This window comes from Phyllobates terribilis, unplaced genomic scaffold (genome assembly GCF_046119375.1).
Source record: "Phyllobates terribilis strain yellow unplaced genomic scaffold, ASM4611937v1 Scaffold_13__5_contigs__length_258822181, whole genome shotgun sequence".
In the NCBI taxonomy this organism is placed as follows: domain Eukaryota; kingdom Metazoa; phylum Chordata; class Amphibia; order Anura; family Dendrobatidae; genus Phyllobates; species Phyllobates terribilis.
The window spans coordinates 230166212-230189634 of NW_027362773.1; the positions used below are offsets into that span (position 1 = coordinate 230166212).

The window sequence follows — 23423 nt, forward strand, 5'->3', positions numbered from 1 at the left end:
CTACTACTGAGATAATTGTCAAAACACTATTTAAAAGGTAGGATTTAAACCTATGCAGCGAGACCCTAATGGATTTCAAATCCATCACCTTAACCCCTCAGCCACAACTACTCAGTTATTTGCAAGGCTTTTTGAGCCACACACACTGTTTCTTATAGCGCTATGATCAATATCAGTGATTATCCTTATAGAAGACATCCCAGAAAATGGAAGATTTAAAAGTCTGATTTAAAGTCATCATCCCTCGGATTCTTGTCCAGTACAAGCCTTTTCACACGTCATAAGGCAGATTTAGAGTAAGTCGGCTCTGGAAATGTCTTGAAAAAGACTCCAAAATTGCTCAAAAGAATGAATATATTTCTATGGAAACAAAACTAACGTTTCAGAAAATCACGCTTTTGAGCATTTTTTAACTGCATCAAGTTTCCAAAATGTAAAGCGGTTAAATAAAGAGAGCAAATTATTCTTCAGGTGTTTTTTTTCGCTATGAAGACCTCCATTGTTACAATACAAGTCAATGGGAACCTTAGAAAGACCCTGGAAGGTTCCTGAGTGACTTGTGGAGCATTTTGTGGGCAACAAAAAATCCACAAAAACACACTCAACAGATGGCCAAAACAATGCCACCAAAAATGTTAATAAATTGCTGTAGAAAATGCTGGAAAAACACAAGAAAACATGATTCTGAAAAGAAAATGCCGGCGTTTCCAGAAGCCATTTTGGCTTGAAATTCTCATCAGATTTACCCACCTGGAAAAAGGCAACATGAGAATATTGGCACAAGTCATAAAGTATGATTGCTTGGTCTGACATAGAAGGTATGAGTCTTGATCCTGAAATCAGTTTTAACTTTGACTAAACCTTTTTGACAGATAGCATTGGCTCGCTGATTCAAAGTGATGATTCCATGGATCCTTGGACCATTCTAGTGTTTTTTGGCATTTGGCAAGTGGATTTTGACTTTATTTTTTCATGTTAAACCTTGGACGTAGGCTGGAGTGGTGTGAAAGGACAAAATTACACCTCTGTGCTGAAAGAAATTTACAGGCTCCACTGAGATTTGAACTCAGATCACTGGATTCAAAGTCCAGAGTGCTAACCATTACACCATGGAACCAGACAGATATCTTACTTGGCTGGTATTTGTTGTGGTGAAACCAGAGAACAGAGCATGTTAATCAAATCATTCATGCTTGTGAAAACAGGCTCTATAGCTGCGGTGCAAATCTACAATTAATACACAATGGTAAATTATTATCTTCTCCACTTTCAATCCACAACTGTGCCTAGAGTTCCACGATATCACAATTACACCGTTTTAAAACGTTGATGAAAATTGTCTACTAATTAGAGTGCTGGACTTATAAGCAGGAAAAAGGGAGATAAAAATAATTGTAAAACCTGAACTGTTAGAAAGCTGCTCATCCAGAAGTCGCTAAACATTTTTCATTGTGTGGTAAAGGGCTCCATCCGAGAGATAATTCAAGTAGAGTTGGTACAAATTGAAGCGCGTGTCATATCAGCCGTAACAGTGGTCTGTGGCCGTTGGACAAGGACCTCTTACCTGATGGCACCTGCGGGGCCTGTTTTGATTAGCGGTGTGATGCACATGTGATGAAGTGCCAGGCCAACTAACCAATGTAAGATTTTTAGATGCTGTCATGTTGGTTCTACAGATCTAATACAGAGAGAGTTGACTCTGTAAACCTCTTGAAAAAGGCTCCAAAAATGCTCAAAAGAATGAAAAGATTAATTTCTATAGAAACAAAACTAACGGTTCATATAATCAGGCTTTTGAGTATTTTTTAACCGCATCAAGTTTCCAAAATGTACAGCGGTTAAATAAAGTGAGCAAATCATTCTTCATGCGTTTTTTCTACGAAGACCTCCATTCTTACAATACAAGTCAATGGGAAGCTTAGAAAGACCCTGGAAGGTTCCTGAGTGACTTCTGGAGCGTTTTGTGAGCAACAAAAAAAAGCAAAAACACAATCAACAGATGGCCAAAACAATGACACCAAAATGTTAATAAATTGCTGTAGAAAAATGCTGGAAAAACACGAGAAAAGATGATTCTGAAAAGAAAATACCCACCTGGAAAAAAACATCATAATAATATTGACACAAGTCATAAAGTATGGATGCTTGGTGAGACATAGAAGGTATGAGTCTTGCTTCATGAAGTCAACTTTAACTTTGACAAAGCCTACTTGATAGATAGCCTTGGCCATGGATCCTTGGACCATTCAATTGTTTTTTGGCATTTGGCAAATAGATTTTGACTTTCTTTTTCCATGTTAAACCTCGGGCATAGGAGGGAGCGGTATGAATGGAAAAGATGACACCTTTGTGCTGAAAGAATTTTACAGGTTCCACTAAGATTTAAACTCAGATAATTGGATTCAAAGTCCAGGGTGCTAACCATTACACCATGGAACCAGACAGAAAACTGACTTGGCTGGTATTTGTTGTAGTGAAACCGGAGAAAAAAGCATGTTAAAGCATTCATGATTGTGAAAACAGGCTGTAAAGCTGCGGTGCAAATCTACAATTAATACTCAATGGTAAATTATTATCTTCTCCACTTTCAATTCACAACTGTGCCTAGAGTTCCACGATATCACAATTAGACAGTTTTAAAATGTTGATGAAATTTGCCTGCCAATTAGAGTGCTGGACCTATTACCAGAAAAAAGGGAGAGAAAAAATAATTGTAAAACTTAAACTGTTAGAAAGCTGCTCATCCAGAAGTCGCTAAAGATTTTTCAATGTGTGGTAAAGGGCTCCATCTGAGAGTCAATTCAAGTAGAGCTGGTGCAAATCGAAGAGCATGTCCCAGTATATCAGCCGCAGCAGTGGTCTGTGGCCGCTTGACAAGCACCTCTTACCTGACATCACTTGCGGGGCTTGTTTTGATTAGCGGCATGATGCACATGTGATGACGTGCTAGGCCAGCTAACAAAAATAAGATCTTTAGATGTGTCAGATTGGTTCTACAAATCCGATCCAGAGATCATAGACCTCAGTTGTGGGGGATAGACTAAGGAAGGTGGGAATTGATCTACTGAGATAATTGTCAAAACACTATTTAAAAGGTAGGATTTAAACCTATGCAGCGAGACCCTAATGGATTTCAAATCCATCACCTTAACCCCTCAGCCACAACTACTCAGTTATTTGCAAGGCTTTTTGAGCCACACACACTGTTTCTTATAGCGCTATGATCAATATCAGTGATTATCCTTATAGAAGACATCCCAGAAAATGGAAGATTTAAAAGTCTGATTTAAAGTCATCATCCCTCGTATTCTTGTCCAGTACAAGCCTTTTCACACGTCATAAGGCAGATTTAGAGTAAGTCGGCTCTGAAAATGTCTTGAAAAAGACTTCAAAATTGCTCAAAAGAATGAATATATTTCTATGGAAACAAAACTAACGTTTCATAAAATCACGCTTTTGAGCATTTTTTAACTGCATCAAGTTTCCAAAATGTAAAGCGGTTAAATAAAGAGAGCAAATTATTCTTCAGGTGTTTTTTTTCGCTATGAAGACCTCCATTGTTACAATACAAGTCAATTGGAACCTTAGAAAGACCCTGGAAGGTTCCTGAGTGACTTGTGGAGCATTTTCTGGGCAACAAAAAATCCACAAAAACACACTCAACAGATGGCCAAAACAATGCCACCAAAAATGTTAATAAATTGCTGTAGAAAATGCTGGAAAAACACAAGAAAACATGATTCTGAAAAGAAAATGCCGGCGTTTCCAGAAGCCATTTTGGCTTGAAATTCTCATCAGATTTACCCACCTGGAAAAAGGCAACATGAGAATATTGGCACAAGTCATAAAGTATGATTGCTTGGTCTGACATAGAAGGTATGAGTCTTGATCCTGAAATCAGTTTTAACTTTGACTAAACCTTTTTGACAGATAGCATTGGCTCGCTGATTCAAAGTGATGATTCCATGGATCCTTGGACCATTCTAGTGTTTTTTGGCATTTGGCAAGTGGATTTTGACTTTATTTTTTCATGTTAAACCTTGGACGTAGGCTGCAGTGGTGTGAAAGGACAAAATTACACCTCTGTGCTGAAAGAAATTTACAGGCTTCACTGAGATTTGAACTCAGATCACTGGATTCAAAGTCCAGAGTGCTAACCATTACACCATGGAACCAGACAGATATCTTACTTTGCTGGTATTTGTTGTGGTGAAACCAGAGAACAGAGCATGTTAATCAAATCATTCATGCTTGTGAAAACAGGCTCTATAGCTGCGGTGCAAATCTACAATTAATACACAATGGTAAATTATTATCTTCTCCACTTTCAATCCACAACTGTGCCTAGAGTTCCACGATATCACAATTACACCGTTTTAAAACGTTGATGAAAATTGTCTACTAATTAGAGTGCTGGACTTATAAGCAGGAAAAAGGGAGATAAAAATAATTGTAAAACCTGAACTGTTAGAAAGCTGCTCATCCAGAAGTCGCTAAACATTTTTCATTGTGTGGTAAAGGGCTCCATCCGAGAGATAATTCAAGTATAGTTGGTACAAATTGAATCTTGTGTCATATCAGCCGTAACAGTGGTCTGTGGCCGTTGGACAAGGACCTCTTACCTGATGGCACCTGCGGGGCCTGTTTTGATTAGCGGTGTGATGCACATGTGATGAAGTGCCAGGCCAACTAACCAATGTAAGATTTTTAGATGCTGTCATGTTGGTTCTACACATCTAATACAGAGAGAGTTGACTCCGTAAACCTCTTGAAAAAGGCTCCAAAAATGCTCAAAAGAATGAAAAGATTAATTTCTATAGAAACAAAACTAACGGTTCATATAATCAGGCTTTTGAGTATTTTTTAACCGCATCAAGTTTCCAAAATGTACAGCGGTTAAATAAAGTGAGCAAATCATTCTTCATGCGTTTTTTCTACGAAGACCTCCATTCTTACAATACAAGTCAATGGGAAGCTTAGAAAGACCCTGGAAGGTTCCTGAGTGACTTCTGGAGCGTTTTGTGAGCAACAAAAAAAAGCAAAAACACAATCAACAGATGGCCAAAACAATGCCACCAAAATGTTAATAAATTGCTGTAGAAAAATGCTGGAAAAACACGAGAAAAGATGATTCTGAAAAGAAAATACCCACCTGGAAAAAAACATCATAATAATATTGACACAAGTCATAAAGTATGGATGCTTGGTGAGACATAGAAGGTATGAGTCTTGCTTCATGAAGTCAACTTTAACTTTGACAAAGCCTACTTGATAGATAGCCTTGGCCATGGATCCTTGGACCATTCAATTGTTTTTTGGCATTTGGCAAATAGATTTTGACTTTCTTTTTCCATGTTAAACCTCGGGCATAGGAGGGAGCGGTATGAATGGAAAAGATGACACCTTTGTGCTGAAAGAATTTTACAGGTTCCACTAAGATTTAAGCTCAGATAATTGGATTCAAAGTCCAGGGTGCTAACCATTACACCATGGAACCAGACAGAAAACTGACTTGGCTGGTATTTGTTGTAGTGAAACCGGAGAAAAAAGCATGTTAAAGCATTCATGATTGTGAAAACAGGCTGTAAAGCTGCGGTGCAAATCTACAATTAATACTCAATGGTAAATTATTATCTTCTCCACTTTCAATTCACAAGTGTGCCTAGAGTTCCACGATATCACAATTAGACAGTTTTAAAATGTTGATGAAATTTGCCTGCCAATTAGAGTGCTGGACCTATTACCAGAAAAAAGGGAGAGAAAAAATAATTGTAATACTTAAACTGTTAGAAAGCTGCTCATCCAGAAGTCGCTAAAGATTTTTCAATGTGTGGTAAAGGGCTCCATCTGAAAGTCAATTCAAGTAGAGCTGGTGCAAATCGAAGAGCATGTCCCAGTATATCAGCCGCAGCAGTGGTCTGTGGCCGCTTGACAAGCACCTCTTACCTGACATCACTTGCGGGGCTTGTTTTGATTAACGGCATGATGCACATGTGATGACGTGCTAGGCCAGCTAACAAAAATAAGATCTTTAGATGCTGTCAGATTGGTTCTACAAATCCGATCCAGAGATCATAGACCTCAGTTGTGGGGGATAGACTAAGGAAGGTGGGAATTGATCTACTGAGATAATTGTCAAAACACTATTTAAAAGATAGGATTTAAACCTATGCAGCGAGACCCTAATGGATTTCAAATCCATCACCTTAACCCCTCAGCCACAACTACTCAGTTATTTGCAAGGCTTTTTGAGCCACACACACTGTTTCTTATAGCGCTATGATCAATATCAGTGATTATCCTTATAGAAGACATCCCAGAAAATGGAAGATTTAAAAGTCTGATTTAAAGTCATCATCCCTCGGATTCTTGTCCAGTACAAGCCTTTTCACACGTCATAAGGCAGATTTAGAGTAAGTCGGCTCTGAAAATGTCTTGAAAAAGACTCCAAAATTGCTCAAAAGAATGAATATATTTCTATGGAAACAAAACTAACGTTTCAGAAAATCACGCTTTTGAGCATTTTTTAACTGCATCAAGTTTCCAAAATGTAAAGCGGTTAAATAAAGAGAGCAAATTATTCTTCAGGTGGTTTTTTTCGCTATGAAGACCTCCATTGTTACAATACAAGTCAATTGGAACCTTAGAAAGACCCTGGAAGGTTCCTGAGTGACTTGTGGAGCATTTTGTGGGCAACAAAAAATCCACAAAACCACACTCAACAGATGGCCAAAACAATGCCACCAAAAATGTTAATAAATTGCTGTAGAAAATGCTGGAAAAACACAAGAAAACATGATTCTGAAAAGAAAATGCCGGCGTTTCCAGAAGCCATTTTGGCTTGAAATTCTCATCAGATTTACCCACCTGGAAAAAGGCAACATGAGAATATTGGCACAAGTCATAAAGTATGATTGCTTGGTCTGACATAGAAGGTATGAGTCTTGATCCTGAAATCAGTTTTAACTTTGACTAAACCTTTTTGACAGATAGCATTGGCTCGCTGATTCAAAGTGATGATTCCATGGATCCTTGGACCATTCTAGTGTTTTTTGGCATTTGGCAAGTGGATTTTGACTTTATTTTTTCATGTTAAACCTTGGACGTAGGCTGGAGTGGTGTGAAAGGACAAAACTACACCTCTGTGCTGAAAGAAATTTACAGGTTCCACTAAGATTTAAACTCAGATAATTGGATTCAAAGTCCAGGGTGCTAACCATTACACCATGGAACCAGACAGAAAACTGACTTGGCTGGTATTTGTTGTAGTAAAACCGGAGAAAAAAGCATGTTAAAGCATTCATGATTGTGAAAACAGGCTGTAAAGCTGCGGTGCAAATCTACAATTAATACTCAATGGTAAATTATTATCTTCTCCACTTTCAATTCACAACTGTGCCTAGAGTTCCACGATATCACAATTAGACAGTTTTAAAATGTTGATGAAATTTGCCTGCCAATTAGAGTGCTGGACCTATTACCAGAAAAAAGGGAGAGAAAAAATAATTGTAAAACTTAAACTGTTAGAAAGCTGCTCATCCAGAAGTCGCTAAATATTTTTCAATGTGTGGTAAAGGGCTCCATCTGAGAGTCAATTCAAGTAGAGCTGGTGCAAATCGAAGAGCATGTCCCAGTATATCAGCCGCAGCAGTGGTCTGTGGCCGCTTGACAAGCACCTCTTACCTGACATCACTTGCGGGGCTTGTTTTGATTAGCGGCATGATGCACATGTGATGACGTGCTAAGCCAGCTAACAAAAATAAGATCTTTAGATGTGTCAGATTGGTTCTACAAATCCGATCCAGAGATCATAGACCTCAGTTGTGGGGGATAGACTAAGGAAGGTGGGAATTGATCTACTGAGATAATTGTCAAAACACTATTTAAAAGGTAGGATTTAAACCTATGCAGCGAGACCCTAATGGATTTCAAATCCATCACCTTAACCCCTCAGCCACAACTACTCAGTTATTTGCAAGGCTTTTTGTGCCACACACACTGTTTCTTATAGCGCTATGATCAATATCAGTGATTATCCTTATAGAAGACATCCCAGAAAATGGAAGATTTAAAAGTCTGATTTAAAGTCATCATCCCTCGGATTCTTGTCCAGTACAAGCCTTTTCACACGTCATAAGGCAGATTTAGAGTAAGTCGGCTCTGAAAATGTCTTGAAAAAGACTTCAAAATTGCTCAAAAGAATGAATATATTTCTATGGAAACAAAACTAACGTTTCATAAAATCACGCTTTTGAGCATTTTTTAACTGCATCAAGTTTCCAAAATGTAAAGCGGTTAAATAAAGAGAGCAAATTATTCTTCAGGTGTTTTTTTTCGCTATGAAGACCTCCATTGTTACAATACAAGTCAATTGGAACCTTAGAAAGACCCTGGAAGGTTCCTGAGTGACTTGTGGAGCATTTTGTGGGCAACAAAAAATCCACAAAAACACACTCAACAGATGGCCAAAACAATGCCACCAAAAATGTTAATAAATTGCTGTAGAAAATGCTGGAAAAACACAAGAAAACATGATTCTGAAAAGAAAATGCCGGCGTTTCCAGAAGCCATTTTGGCTTGAAATTCTCATCAGATTTACCCACCTGGAAAAAGGCAACATGAGAATATTGGCACAAGTCATAAAGTATGATTGCTTGGTCTGACATAGAAGGTATGAGTCTTGATCCTGAAATCAGTTTTAACTTTGACTAAACCTTTTTGACAGATAGCATTGGCTCGCTGATTCAAAGTGATGATTCCATTGATCCAAAGTGGTGATTCCATGGATCCTTGGACCATTCTAGTGTTTTTTGGCATTTGGCAAGTGGATTTTCACTTTATTTTTTCATGTTAAACCTTGGACGTAGGCTGGAGTGGTGTGAAAGGACAAAATTACACCTCTGTGCTGAAAGAAATTTACAGGCTCCACTGAGATTTGAACTCAGATCACTGGATTCAAAGTCCAGAGTGCTAACCATTACACCATGGAACCAGACAGATATCTTACTTGGCTGGTATTTGTTGTGGTGAAACCAGAGAACAGAGCATGTTAATCAAATCATTCATGCTTGTGAAAACAGGCTCTATAGCTGCGGTGCAAATCTACAATTAATACACAATGGTAAATTATTATCTTCTCCACTTTCAATCCACAACTGTGCCTAGAGTTCCACGATATCACAATTACACCGTTTTAAAACGTTGATGAAAATTGTCTACTAATTAGAGTGCTGGACTTATAAGCAGGAAAAAGGGAGATAAAAATAATTGTAAAACATGAACTGTTAGAAAGCTGCTCATCCAGAAGTCGCTAAACATTTTTCATTGTGTGGTAAAGGGCTCCATCCGAGAGATAATTCAAGTAGAGTTGGTACAAATTGAAGCGCGTGTCATATCAGCTGTAACAGTGGTCTGTGGCCGTTGGACAAGGACCTCTTACCTGATGGCACCTGCGGGGCCTGTTTTGATTAGCAGCGTGATGCACATGTGATGAAGTGCCAGGCCAACTAACCAATGTAAGATTTTAAGATGCTGTCATGCTGGTTCTACAGATCTAATACAGAGAGAGTTGACTCTGTAAACCTCTTGAAAAAGGCTCCAAAAATGCTCAAAAGAATGAAAAGATTAATTTCTATAGAAACAAAACTAACGGTTCATATAATCAGGCTTTTGAGTATTTTTTAACCGCATCAAGTTTCCAAAATGTACAGCGGTTAAATAAAGTGAGCAAATCATTCTTCATGCGTTTTTTCTACGAAGACCTCCATTCTTACAATACAAGTCAATGGGAAGCTTAGAAAGACCCTGGAAGGTTCCTGAGTGACTTCTGGAGCGTTTTGTGAGCAACAAAAAAAAGCAAAAACACAATCAACAGATGGCCAAAACAATGCCACCAAAAATGTTAATAAATTGCTGTAGAAAAATGCTGGAAAAACATGAGAAAAGATGATTCTGAAAAGAAAATACCCACCTGGAAAAAAACATCATGATAATATTGACACAAGTCATAAAGTATGGATGCTTGGTGAGACATAGAAGGTATGAGTCTTGCTTCATGAAGTCAACTTTAACTTTGACAAAGCCTACTTGATAGATAGCCTTGGCCATGGATCCTTGGACCATTCAATTGTTTTTTGGCATTTGGCAAATAGATTTTGACTTTCTTTTTCCATGTTAAACCTCGGGCATAGGAGGGAGCGGTATGAATGGAAAAGATAACACCTTTGTGCTGAAAGAATTTTACAGGTTCCACTAAGATTTAAACTCAGATAATTGGATTCAAAGTCCAGGGTGCTAACCATTACACAATGGAACCAGACAGAAAACTGATTTGGCTGGTATTTGTTGTAGTGAAACCGTAGAAAAAAGCATGTTAAAGCATTCATGATTGTGAAAACAGGCTCTATAGCTGTGGTGCAAATCTACAATTAATACTCAATGGTAAATTATTATCTTCTCCACTTTCAATTCACAACTGTGCCTAGAGTTCCACGATATCACAATTAGACAGTTTTAAAATGTTGATGAAATTTGCCTGCCAATTAGAGTGCTGGACCTATTACCAGAAAAAAAGGGAGAGAAAAAATAATTGTAAAACTTAAACTGTTAGAAAGCTGCTCATCCAGAAGTCGCTAAAGATTTTTCAATGTGTGGTAAGGAGCTCCATCCGAGAGTCAATTCAAGTAGAGCTGGTGCAAATCGAAGCGCATGTCCCAGTATATCAGCCGCAGCAGTGGTCTGTGGCCGCTTGACAAGCACCTCTTACCTGACATCACTTGCGGGGCTTGTTTTGATTAGCGGCATGATGCACATGTGATGACGTGCTAGGCCAGCTAACAAAAATAAGATCTTTAGATGCTGTCAGATTGGTTCTACAAATCCGATCCAGAGATCATAGACCACAGTTGTGGGGGATAGACTAAGGAAGGTGGGAATTGATCTACTGAGATAATTGTCAAAACACTATTTAAAAGGTAGGATTTAAACCTATGCAGCGAGACCCTAATGGATTTCAAATCCATCACCTTAACCCCTCAGCCACAACTACTCAGGTATTTGCAAGGCTTTTTGAGCCACACACACTGTTTCTTATAGCGCTATGATCAATATCAGTGATTATCCTTATAGAAGACATCCCAGAAAATGGAAGATTTAAAAGTCTGATTTAAAGTCATCATCCCTCGGATTCTTGTCCAGTACAAGCCTTTTCACACGTCATAAGGCAGATTTAGAGTAAGTCGGCTCTGAAAATGTCTTGAAAAAGACTCCAAAATTGCTCAAAAGAATGAATATATTTCTATGGAAACAAAACTAACGTTTCAGAAAATCACGCTTTTGAGCATTTTTTAACTGCATCGAGTTTCCAAAATGTAAAGCGGTTAAATAAAGAGAGCAAATTATTCTTCAGGTGGTTTTTTTCGCTATGAAGACCTACATTGTTACAATACAAGTCAATTGGAACCTTAGAAAGACCCTGGAAGGTTCCTGAGTGACTTGTGGAGCATTTTGTGGGCAAAAAAAAATCCACAAAAACACACTCAACAGATGGCCAAAACAATGCCACCAAAAATGTTAATAAATTGCTGTAGAAAATGCTGGAAAAACACAAGAAAACATGATTCTGAAAAGAAAATGCCGGCGTTTCCAGAAGCCATTTTGGCTTGAAATTCTCATCAGATTTACCCACCTGGAAAAAGGCAACATGAGAATATTGGCACAAGTCATAAAGTATGATTGCTTGGTCTGACATAGAAGGTATGAGTCTTGATCCTGAAATCAGTTTTAACTTTGACTAAACCTTTTTGACAGATAGTATGGGCTCGCTGATTCAAAGTGATGATTCCATTGATCCAAAGTGATGATTCCATGGATCCTTGGACCATTCTAGTGTGTTTTGGCATTTGGCAAGTGGATTTTGACTTTATTTTTTCATGTTAAACCTTGGACGTAGGCTGGAGTGGTGTGAAAGGACAAAATTACACCTCTGTGCTGAAAGAAATTTACAGGCTCCACTGAGATTTGAACTCAGATCACTGGATTCAAAGTCCAGAGTGCTAACCATTACACCATGGAACCAGACAGATATCTGACTTGGCTGGTATTTGTTGTGGTGAAACCAGAGAACAGAGCATGTTAATCAAATCATTCATGCTTGTGAAAACAGGCTCTATAGCTGCGGTGCAAATCTACAATTAATACACAATGGTAAATTATTATCTTCTCCACTTTCAATCCACAACTGTGCCTAGAGTTCCACGATATCACAATTACACCGTTTTAAAACGTTGATGAAAATTGTCTACTAATTAGAGTGCTGGACTTATAAGCAGGAAAAAGGGAGATAAAAATAATTGTAAAACATGAACTGTTAGAAAGCTGCTCATCCAGAAGTCGCTAAACATTTTTCATTGTGTGGTAAAGGGCTCCATCCGAGAGATAATTCAAGTAGAGTTGGTACAAATTGAAGCGCGTGTCATATCAGCCGTAACAGTGGTCTGTGGCCGTTGGACAAGGACCTCTTACCTGATGGCACCTGCGGGGACTGTTTTGATTAGCGGCGTGATGAAGTGCCAGGCCAACTAACCAATGTAAGATTTTTAGATGCTGTCATGCTGGTTCTACAGATCTAATACAGAGAGAGTTGACTCCGTAAACCTCTTGAAAAAGGCTCCAAAAATGCTCAAAAGAATGAAAAGATTAATTTCTATAGAAACAAAACTAACGGTTCATATAATCAGGCTTTTGAGTATTTTTTAACCGCATCAAGTTTCCAAAATGTACAACGGTTAAATAAAGTGAGCAAATCATTCTTCATGCGTTTTTTCTATGAAGACCTCCATTCTTACAATACAAGTCAATAGGAAGCTTAGAAAGACCCTGGAAGGTTCCTGAGTGACTTCTGGAGCGTTTTGTGAGCAACAAAAAAAAGCAAAAACACAATCAACAGATGGCCAAAACAATGCCACCAAAAATGTTAATAAATTGCTGTAGAAAAATGCTGGAAAAACACGAGAAAAGATGATTCTGAAAAGAAAATACCCACCTGGAAAAAAACATCATGATAATATTGACACAAGTCATAAAGTATGAATGCTTGGTGAGACATAGAAGGTATGAGTCTTGCTTCATGAAGTCAACTTTAACTTTGACAAAGCCTACTTGATAGATAGCCTTGGCCATGGATCCTTGGACCATTCAATTGTTTTTTGGCATTTGGCAAATAGATTTTGACTTTCTTTTTCCATGTTAAACCTCGGGCATAGGAGGGAGCGTTATGAATGGAAAAGATGACACCTTTGTGCTGAAAGAATTTTACAGGTTCCACTAAGATTTAAACTCAAAAAATTGGATTCAGAGTCCAGGGTGCTAACCATTACACCATGGAACTAGACAGAAAACTGACTTGGCTGATATTTGTTGTAGTGAAACCGGAGAAAAAAGCATGTTAAAGCATTCATGATTGTGAAAACAGGCTGTAAAGCTGCGGTGCAAATCTACAATTAATACTCAATGGTAAATTATTATCTTCTCCACTTTCAATTCACAACTGTGCCTAGAGTTCCACGATATCACAATTAGACAGTTTTAAAATGTTGATGAAATTTGCCTGCCAATTAGAGTGCTGGACCTATTACCAGAAAAAAGGGAGAGAAAAAATAATTGTAAAACTTAAACTGTTAGAAAGCTGCTCATCCAGAAGTCGCTAAAGATTTTTCAATGTGTGGTAAAGTGCTCCATCTGAGAGTCAATTCAAGTAGAGCTGGTGCAAATCGAAGCGCATGTCCCAGTATATCAGCCGCAGCAGTGGTCTGTGGCCGCTTGACAAGCACCTCTTACCTGACATCACTTGCGGGGCTTGTTTTGATTAGCGGCATGATGCACATGTGATGACGTGCTAGGCCAGCTAACAAAAATAAGATCTTTAGATGCTGTCAGATTGGTTCTACAAATCCGATCCAGAGATCATAGACCACAGTTGTGGGGGATAGACTAAGGAAGGTGGGAATTGATCTACTGAGTAGAGATGAGCGTTGTTCTACTCGAACTGTTCGCCAATCTCAAATTCGAGCTGTTTTGGGCAGTGTTCGAGCCGTTCGGCGAACACGAACAATTTGAGAAAAATTCGGCTGTTCGAGGTTATGTTCGATAACTGTTCGTGCACCAAAATCATAACTGGATTTTTTCTCAGTAATGATGAAAATTAATGTTAATACGCAGTTTGAGTGTACAGCGGGGTGGGGGGAGGGGCAGGGGATGGATCTCTGCAGGAACAATGAAGATCTCCATTTTTTTTTCTCTTTCCCGCATTTACAGTGGGGAGGTGCAATCTGTCAGCCTATCAGCAGCGCACACACGGAGCGAAGTGCTTTTTTTCACACAAGCAAGGGCATGTGTCATTGGCAGTGTATGTCACATGTCCTTGCCCTATAAGACCAAGCCATTTTCCCCGTCGCCACCATTTTCTCACTGCTGCAGCTGCGTGTTAGACGGCACCGCTGTTGCTGTGTGCGCTATACCTTGTTAATTTCAAGCCAATTTTCGCACAAATATACAGATAGCTTGGGAGTAGGGAATAGTTGTGATTGCAGTCCTTTTAAGGACTAGGTTACAGCATTTCCTACGACTTTTATCAGGCAGGTCTGTGCTCTTAAATAGATAGGTTGTGGGAGTAAAGACTAATTGTAATTGGAGTCCTTTTCAGGACTAGGTTATATCAGTTCCTATCAGTTTTTGCCAGGCAGGTCTGTGCCAGTGTTGTGCAAGTTTTTTTCACAGCATTTGGCTGAATCTAGCAAAGCTAATCCTTTTTGGCCTATTGCAGAGTGTGTTAGTCAGTGGAGTAACCTATCTGTGTTGCAAGATATACCACCTGTGTATAGAATACCAATTTTTTTACTGCACCTAGTGAAGTAAAATCTTTTGGGCATAGCATCATTCTATTAGTCCATCTATACTGACCTCCATCAGGTTGCAAACTGAATCTAATTTTTTTCTGCATCTAGCTCTGAAAAAATATTTGGCCTTCTAGTAGTGTGTCGGACTTTCTCTATTAGTCCATCTATACTGACCTCCATCAGGTTGCAAATTAAAAATAATTTTTATCTGCATCTACAGTACCTCTGAAAAAATATTTGGCCTTCTAGTAGTGTGTGGGACTTTCTCTGTTAGTCCATCTATACTGACCTCCATCAGGTTGCAAACTGAATAAATTTTTTTCTGCATCTACCTCTGAAAAAATATTGGGCTTCTAGCTGTGTGTGGGTCTTGTTCTATTAATCCATCTATACTGACCACCATCAGGTTGCAAACTGAATATAATTTTTTTCTGCATCTAGCTCTGAAAAAATATTTGGCCTTCTAGTAGTGTGTCGGACTTTCTCTATTAGTCCATCTATACTGACCTCCATCAGGTTGCAAATTAAAAATAATTTTTATCTGCATCTACAGTACCTCTGAAAAAATATTTGGCCTTCTAGTAGTGTGTGGGACTTTCTCTGTTAGTCCATCTATACTGACCTCCATCAGGTTGCAAACTGAATATATTTTTTTCTGCATCTACCTCTGAAAAAAATATTGGGCTTCTAGCTGTGTGTGGGTCTTGTTCTATTAATCCATCTATACTGACCTCCATCAGGTTGCAAACTGAATATAATTTTTTTCTGCATCTAGCTCTGAAAAATTATTTGGCCTTCTAGTAGTGTGTCGGACTTTCTCTATTAGTCCATCTATACTGACCTCCATCAGGTTGCAAATTAAAAATAATTTTTATCTGCATCTACAGTACCTCTGAAAAAATATTTGGGCTTCTAGCTGTGTGTGGGACTTGTTGTATTAGTCCATCTATACTGACCTCCATCAGGTTGCAAACTGAATATATTTTTTTCTGCATCTACCTCTAAAAAAATATTGGGCTTCTAGCTGTGTGTGGGACTTGTTGTATTAGTCCATCTATACTGACCTCCATCAGGTTGCAAACTGAATATATTTTTTTCTGCATCTACCTCTGAAAAAATATTGGGCTTCTAGCTGTGTGTGGGTCTTGTTCTATTAATCCATCTATACAGACCTCCATCAGGTTGCAAACTGAATATAATTTTTTTCTGCATCTAGCTGTGAAAAAATATTTGGCCTTCTAACAGTGTGTGGGACTTGTTCTATTAGTCCACCTATACTGACCTCCATCAGGTTGCAAATTCAAAATAATTTTTTGTATGCATCTAGCTCTGAAAAAATATTTGGCCTTCTAGCAGTGTGTGGGACTTTCTCTGTTAGTCCATCTATACTGACCTCCATCAGGTTGCAAACTGAATCTAATTTTTTTCTGCATCTAGCTCTGAAAAAATATTTGGCCTTCTAGCAGTGTGTCGGACTTTCTCTATTAGTCCATCTATACTGACCTCCATCAGGTTGCAAATTAAAAATAATTTTTATCTGCATCTACAGTACCTCTGAAAAAATATTTGGGCTTCTAGCTGTGTGTGGGACTTGTTGTATTAGTCCATCTATACTGACCTCCATCAGGTTGCAAACTGAATATATTTTTTTCTGCATCTACCTCTGAAAAAATATTGGGCTTCTAGCTGTGTGTGGGTCTTGTTCTATTAATCCATCTATACAGACCTCCATCAGGTTGCAAACTGAATATAATTTTTTTCTGCATCTAGCTCTGAAAAAATATTTGGCCTTCTAGCAGTGTGTGGGACTTGTTCTATTAGTCCACCTATACTGACCTCCATCAGGTTGCAAATTCAAAATAATTTTTTGTATGCATCTAGCTCTGAAAAAATATTTGGCCTTCTAGCAGTGTGTGGGACTTTCTCTGTTAGTCCATCTATACTGACCTCCATCAGGTTGCAAACTGAATATAATTTTCTTCTGCATCTAGCTCTGAAAAAATATTTGGCCTTCTAGCAGTGTGTCGGACTTTCTCTATTAGTCCATCTATACTGACCTCCATCAGGTTGCAAATTAAAAATAATTTTTATCTGCATCTACAGTACCTCTGAAAAAATATTTGGGCTTCTAGCTGTGTGTGGGACATGTTGTATTAGTCCATCTATACTGACCTCCATCAGGTTGCAAACTGAATATATTTTTTTCTGCATCTACCTCTGAAAAAATATTGGGCTTCTAGCTGTGTGTGGGTCTTGTTCTATTAATCCATCTATACAGACCTCCATCAGGTTGCAAACTGAATATAATTTTTTTCTGCATCTACCTCTGAAAAAATATTGGGCTTCTAGCTGTGTGTGGGACTTGTTGTATTAGTCCATCTATACTGACCTCCATCAGGTTGCAAATTGAATATAATTTTTTTCTGCATCTAACCCAGCCAATAGTTTTGGCCTAATACCACAGTTTGGCCACTCAGCTCTGCTCGGTTACCATCCATTGTTTTTTTGTGCAAACAACTCCAGAGTTGTGAATTAGTTAACCACCAAAATGAGTGGAAAAAGGCCTGCTGCTGGTGGAAAGGGGAATAGGCGTGTTGGGAAGGGGAAAAAAGGTTGTGTCCGTGGGGTAGGTGTTAAAGCAACAGTAACATCTGCAGAAGAAAGACCATCTTCCAGCCAAACTAAAATGTCTACTTCTTTTAGCGGACAATGTGATAAGATCCCTTTCTTATGGCCACGCCAATCGCTACAAATTCCAGATGAGGCACAAAAACAGCAGGTGCTTCAACGGATATCAAGTGCTCCTTTAAGTGGGCTCTCCTCCACATCAACTTCAACATCACAAATACTCCAGTCCTCAAAGGTGTCACCCAAATCGCACTTGCTTCCTCACAGCTCCCAAATCTCCAGCTGCCCGTCTGAGTATGAGGTAGAACAGATGGTTGAGTCTGCAGAGCTGTTTACTCATACTATAGCCTGGGAATCAGAGGTCGACTCCAGCGCTTCTGTGAATCCAGACGAGGAAATGATCTGCACTGATGCCCAGAATCTTTATGAGTCGGATCCAGGACCAGACGCAGAAGGTTCTGACCATAATGTAGACCCTCATTCCCAAACTGTAACTCCTGTTGGTGGAGACAATGAGGAAGACGATGATAAGACTCAAATACCTGATTGGAGCGACAACTTTAGTTTTTTGTCAGGGCAGGAACAGGTTGGCTCTGAGGACGACGGGTGTGATAACACACAGGGTGATGATGATGAGGTTGGAGATCCCACTTACTGTCAACCCACAGTCAGCCAAGAGATGAGGTCAGCAGAGGAGGTGGAGGAAGATGCTAGTGACGACGAGGTCAGGTTGCGCCTTCCTGGACAGAGACATAGTACTGGAAGCACGTCAACAACTGCATCCTCAAACACAACTCTGCCTCTCACCACAAGTCGTGGTGGCTCTTCAGGTCGCATGGGTGCTAAGCCTTGCATAGCCTGGGCATTTTTTCAGATCGATAAAGATGACCCAACTCGTGTTATCTGTAACATTTGTCAGCAAAAGCTAAGTAGAGGCCAAAAAATACATAGTTTGAGTACTTCATGCATGAACCGGCACATGGACATGAAGCATAAGTTGCAGTGGGAAGCTCAGTGTGCTACAATGCGGCCTAGCCGGCCGGGCCAACCACCGTCTGCCCTATCTTGTGCATCCGCGGCCTCTTCATCCTCTGTGACTGGGGGGACAGCAGTCACACCTGTTTTGGGGCGCAGACCTGCCACCTCTTTACCCGCAACAGCCAGCGTGATTGGCAGGTCATCATTTTCTTTGGAGGTGGTAACACCAGCTGGTGTTGAGCGCTGTCCGACATCGATAGCACCACCTTTGGATCAAGGCAACCTAACATGTCCACCTGCATCTTCCTCACAGACCGGCAGTTTGCCGGGGACACCCTTATCAACCCCGTCTAAGCACAATAGCCAGCCCTCGGTCCCTCAGATGTGGACAAGTAAAAGACCATTTCCTCCTAGCCATGAGAAAGCTAAGAGGTTGAATTTCACCATCTGCAAGCTCTTGGCTACAGAAATGCTGCCTTTCCGCCTGGTGGACACAGAGGATTTTCGAGACCTTATGTCCGTCGCAGTGCCCCAGTACCAGATGCCCAGTCGGCACTACTTCTCAAAGAAAGGTGTGCCTGCGCTCCACCAGCATGTCGCACACAACATCACCGCTTCTTTGAGAAACTCTGTGTGTGACAGGGTGCATTTCACCACAGACACGTGGACGAGTAGGCATGGACAGGGGCGTTACATGTCGCTGACTGGGCACTGGGTAACTATGGTGACAGCAGGACAAGGGGCTGCTGTCCAAGTCTTGCCGTCCCCACGAGTTGTGCGTCAATCCTCTTTATGTCAAAGTTCCTCCACTGCTTCTGCCTCCTCAACCTCCTCTCGGTCTTCCACCTGCACCCAAAGCCTGTCTGGTCATGCCACAAGCTTTCTAACTGCGCAGAAGGGATCCTGCACACCTCCTTACTATGCTGGCAGTAGGGCTCAACGTCATCAGGCGGTTTTTACTTTGAAATGTCTGGGAAATGTGAGTCACACAGCTGAGGAGTTGTGGTCAGCTCTGGAGAACCAATTTCATGAATGGTTGTCTCCACTGGACCTGAAACCAGGGAAGGCCGTGTGCGACAATGCTGCAAACCTGGGTGCGGCCCTTCGCCGGGGCAATGTCACACACGTGCCTTGTATGGCTCACGTGTTGAACCTGGTTGTCCAGCAATTTTTAGCCCACTATCCCAGACTAGATGGCCTTCTGCAGAGGGCACGGTCGCTGTGTGCTCACTTCCGCCGTTCGCATCCCGCAGCTCAGCGACTTACATCTCTACAGAAGTCGTTGGGTCTGCCACTTCACCGGCTAAAATGCGATGTGCCTACCCGGTGGAATTCAACTCTGCACATGTTGCAGCGACTGTGGCAGCACCGACAAGCCCTGGTGCAATACGTTCTGACGTATAGCCTGGGCCAACGAGATCCAGAGGTGGGGCAAATCACGCTGGAGGAGTGGTCTCAGATCAGGGACCTATGCACCCTTCTGCACAGTTTTGAAATGGCGACGAAGATGTTTAGTGCTGATGATGCCATTATCAGCATGACTATTCCGGTGATTTACATGCTGGAGCACATGTTAAACAGAATTCGGAGTCAGGTGGTGGCACAAGAGGAGGTGGAGGAAGTAGAGGAGGAGGAGTTGTATGCGGAAGGGCTAACATCTGCAAGGTCCAGACGGTCGGCAGCACCAAGGCGGCAGGCATGTGAGGGTGGGGGAGATGGTTTTACCAGGGCGCATGGTAGCAGCCAAACTAGTGAGGAAGGTGCAGGAGCCCAGGAAGAAGTGGAGGATGAACTGATGGAAGACTCATCAGATGAGGGAGACCTTGATCACATTTCTGTTGTGCGAGGTTGGGGGGAGAGGACAGAGGAAGGAAGCATGATTGTTACCTCGCCACCAACACAACAGGGACTTGGTGCTCCTGGATGCGCAACACACATGAGTGCCTTCTTGCTGCACTACCTGCAACATGACCCTCGAATTGTGAGAATTAGAAATAATCCTGACTACTGGGTTGCCACACTGTTAGATCCCCGGTACAAAAGTAAATTTGCCGAAATTATTCCTGCCATAGAAAGGGATGCACGCATGCAGGAGTATCAGCAGAGACTGTTGCAGAATCTTACATGTGCTTTTCCACAAAACACCAGTGGTGCACGTAGTGAATCTCACAGTTCCAACTTGCCAACCGTGGGACCGTCAAGTGTTCAGCACTCAAACCGTAACAGAACCACAGTATCTGCTGGTAACATAAATTTTGCGGAATCATTTCACCACTTTTTTAGCCCATCCTTTGCAAGGCCACAGGAGACAAGAAGTCTGACACATAGTCAACGCCTAGAGACGATGGTACAGGAGTATCTCCAAGTAAACATTGAAGCCACGACTGTGTCACTGGACCCTTGCTCTTTTTGGGCTTCCAATCTGGATAAATGGCTGGAGCTAGCCACTTATGCCTTGGAGATCTTGTCATGCCCCGCAGCCAGCGTTCTGTCTGAACGTGTGTTCAGCGCTGCTGGTGGTGTGCTGACAGATAAGCGCACGCGGCTCTCCACTGATAATGTAGACAGACTCACGTTCATAAAGATGAAAAAATCATGGATCCGAAACGACTTTTCTACCCCTGTGTCATCCTGGGGAGAGTAAAAGCTTGATGATTGGTTAAAATCACCCTACCAACCGTTTTAAGCTTTCAAATTACTAATCATGTTTATCTGTATCTTGACTGGAAAATAATTTGGGCTTTGTAGCAGTGTGCAGCACTGATCCTATTAGGCCATCTATAATAAGCTCCACCAGATTTAAAATTAAAAATAATTTTTAGCTGCATCTAGACCGGAAAATAATTTTGGGGCTCCGAGATGCGCAAGACACATAAGTGCCTTCTTGCTGCACTACCTGCAGCATGACCCTCATATTGTCAGAATTCGAAGTAATCATGACTACTGGGTTGCCACACTCTTAGATCCCCCAAACTTTTCGATCAACCTTTTCATTTTAATAAAGACCAAAAAAATGGTCATTTTTGAAATTATAAGCATTAGCAGGTTGTTAGAAACTGAAATCAAACAGTTTTCAACTCAAAACTTTATTCTAGGTGATGTTACATTTTCACATAGGACCCCTTGTTCGAAAGGAGCTTCTGAACTCTCTCGTCCATTGAATTTGTCAGGTTTTGGATGGTTTCTGCTTCAATTGTTTTGCATGAGGACAGAATACCCTCCCAGAGCTGTTGCTTAGATGTGAACTGCCTCCCGCCATCATAGACACTCCTTTTAATGATGCTCCAAAGGTTCTGAATGGGGTAGAGGTCAGGGGAGCATGGGGGTCACACCATAAGTTTGTCCCCTTTTATGCCCATATCAGCCAGAGATGCAGATGTTTTATGTGCAGCATGAGATGGTGCATTATCATGCAGAAAAATGATCTTGCTGTGAAATACACGGTTCTTCTTCTTGAACCATGGCAGGAAGTGCTGTTTGAGAAAATCCACATACATTATGGAGTTCATCTTTAGCGCCTTCAGGGATCCTAAAGGGGCCGACAATCTCTCTCCCCATGATTCCAGCCCAAAACATTACTCCACCTCCTCCTTGTTGGCGCTGTAGCCGTGTTTGCGTGGGGTGTCCATCAACCAGCCATCCTCCACTCCATCCATCTGGACCATCGAGCGCTGCACGGCACTCATCCGTGAACAAAACAGTTTTGAAATCAGTCTTCATGTAATGTTTGGCCCACTGGAGCCGTTTCTGCTTGTGTGAAGTGGATAGAGGAGGTCGACAGGATGGCGTATGCACAGCTGCAAACCTCTGAAGGACCCTGCATCTTGTTGTTCGGGGGACGTTGGAGGCACAAGCAGCTTCAAAAACTTGTCTGCTGCTATGACAAGGCTTTTTTGCCGCTGCTCTTTCAACCTGACGTAATTGCCTGTAGGAAAGAGTCCTCAATTTGCCCTTATCAGCACGCACACGTGTGTACTGTGAATCAGCTACATACTTCTTGATTGCCAAGACACTTCATCCTGATCATCGCACAATGTTGATTGTAGTCATGCCTTGACCTAAACACACCACAATTTGTTGCTTCTCAGCAGCCGACACATCCTTTTTCTTTCCCATTTTGGCAGAAAATGTAGGCTGCTTAATAATGTGAGAGAGCCTTCTTAAGTAGTCTTGCCTTTCATTGGACACACCTGCCAAACTAATTAGCACAGGTGTCTGCAATTGCTTACAGTGATATAAAGAGCCCTGACACACATCACCATCAATGAGTTTAACTGACAAACAAACAAATTCTTCCCTTATCACTCCTAAACACTTTTTGCATAATAATTTGGAACGCAGTGTACTTGTGCTTTTCCACAAAACACCAGTGGTTCACGTAGTGAATCTTACAGTTCTAACTTGCCAACCGTGGTCTGTATGGAATTGTTCAATAAAGGGCCCAAAATTAAGATAACATAGATGGGAGAGGTCTCTATGAATAGGAATTCCTAAGTATTTGATACCCTGTGAGGGCCAGGCAAAGGGAAAGTTGGACTGGATGGAATCCTATATGGATTTGGGGAGGGAGACATCGAGGGCCTCAGACTTCGCTGCATTGATTTTAAAATTTTACCATGTAACAAAGTGATCTATTTCAGCCATAACAGCAGGGATGGATATATGTGATTGAGTGATATATACTAGGACATCATCAGCAAATAGAGAGCACTTGTACTCGGTGCCTCCCACCTCAATCCACCTAATATTGGGGTTATGGCGAATTGATGAGAGCAGGTGCTCCGTCACTAGGATGTATAAGAGAGGGGACAGAGGACATGCCTGCCTTGTCCCATTGGTGATTGTGAAAGGTGATGAAAATGTTCTGACGCACCACCTGGGCCTTGGGACACCCGGAGCCGGACCCTTTTTGGTGGATGCTGG

At 40.9% G+C, this 23423-nt stretch overlaps 4 non-coding genes across 4 annotated transcripts; all 4 read right to left on the bottom strand.

The window, feature by feature from the left end:
* Positions 1–1045: 1045 nt before the first annotated feature.
* On the bottom strand, positions 1046–1117 carry TRNAQ-UUG (transfer RNA glutamine (anticodon UUG)). Its single transcript has one exon. It is a non-coding gene; the product is annotated as a tRNA-Gln (tRNA).
* A 2986-nt stretch (positions 1118–4103) lies between these two features.
* On the bottom strand, positions 4104–4175 carry TRNAQ-UUG (transfer RNA glutamine (anticodon UUG)). The gene has a single exon. It is a non-coding gene; the product is annotated as a tRNA-Gln (tRNA).
* A 4745-nt stretch (positions 4176–8920) lies between these two features.
* Positions 8921–8992, bottom strand: TRNAQ-UUG (transfer RNA glutamine (anticodon UUG)). The gene has a single exon. It is a non-coding gene; the product is annotated as a tRNA-Gln (tRNA).
* A 3011-nt stretch (positions 8993–12003) lies between these two features.
* Positions 12004–12075, bottom strand: TRNAQ-UUG (transfer RNA glutamine (anticodon UUG)). The gene has a single exon. It is a non-coding gene; the product is annotated as a tRNA-Gln (tRNA).
* Positions 12076–23423: the final 11348 nt, after the last annotated feature.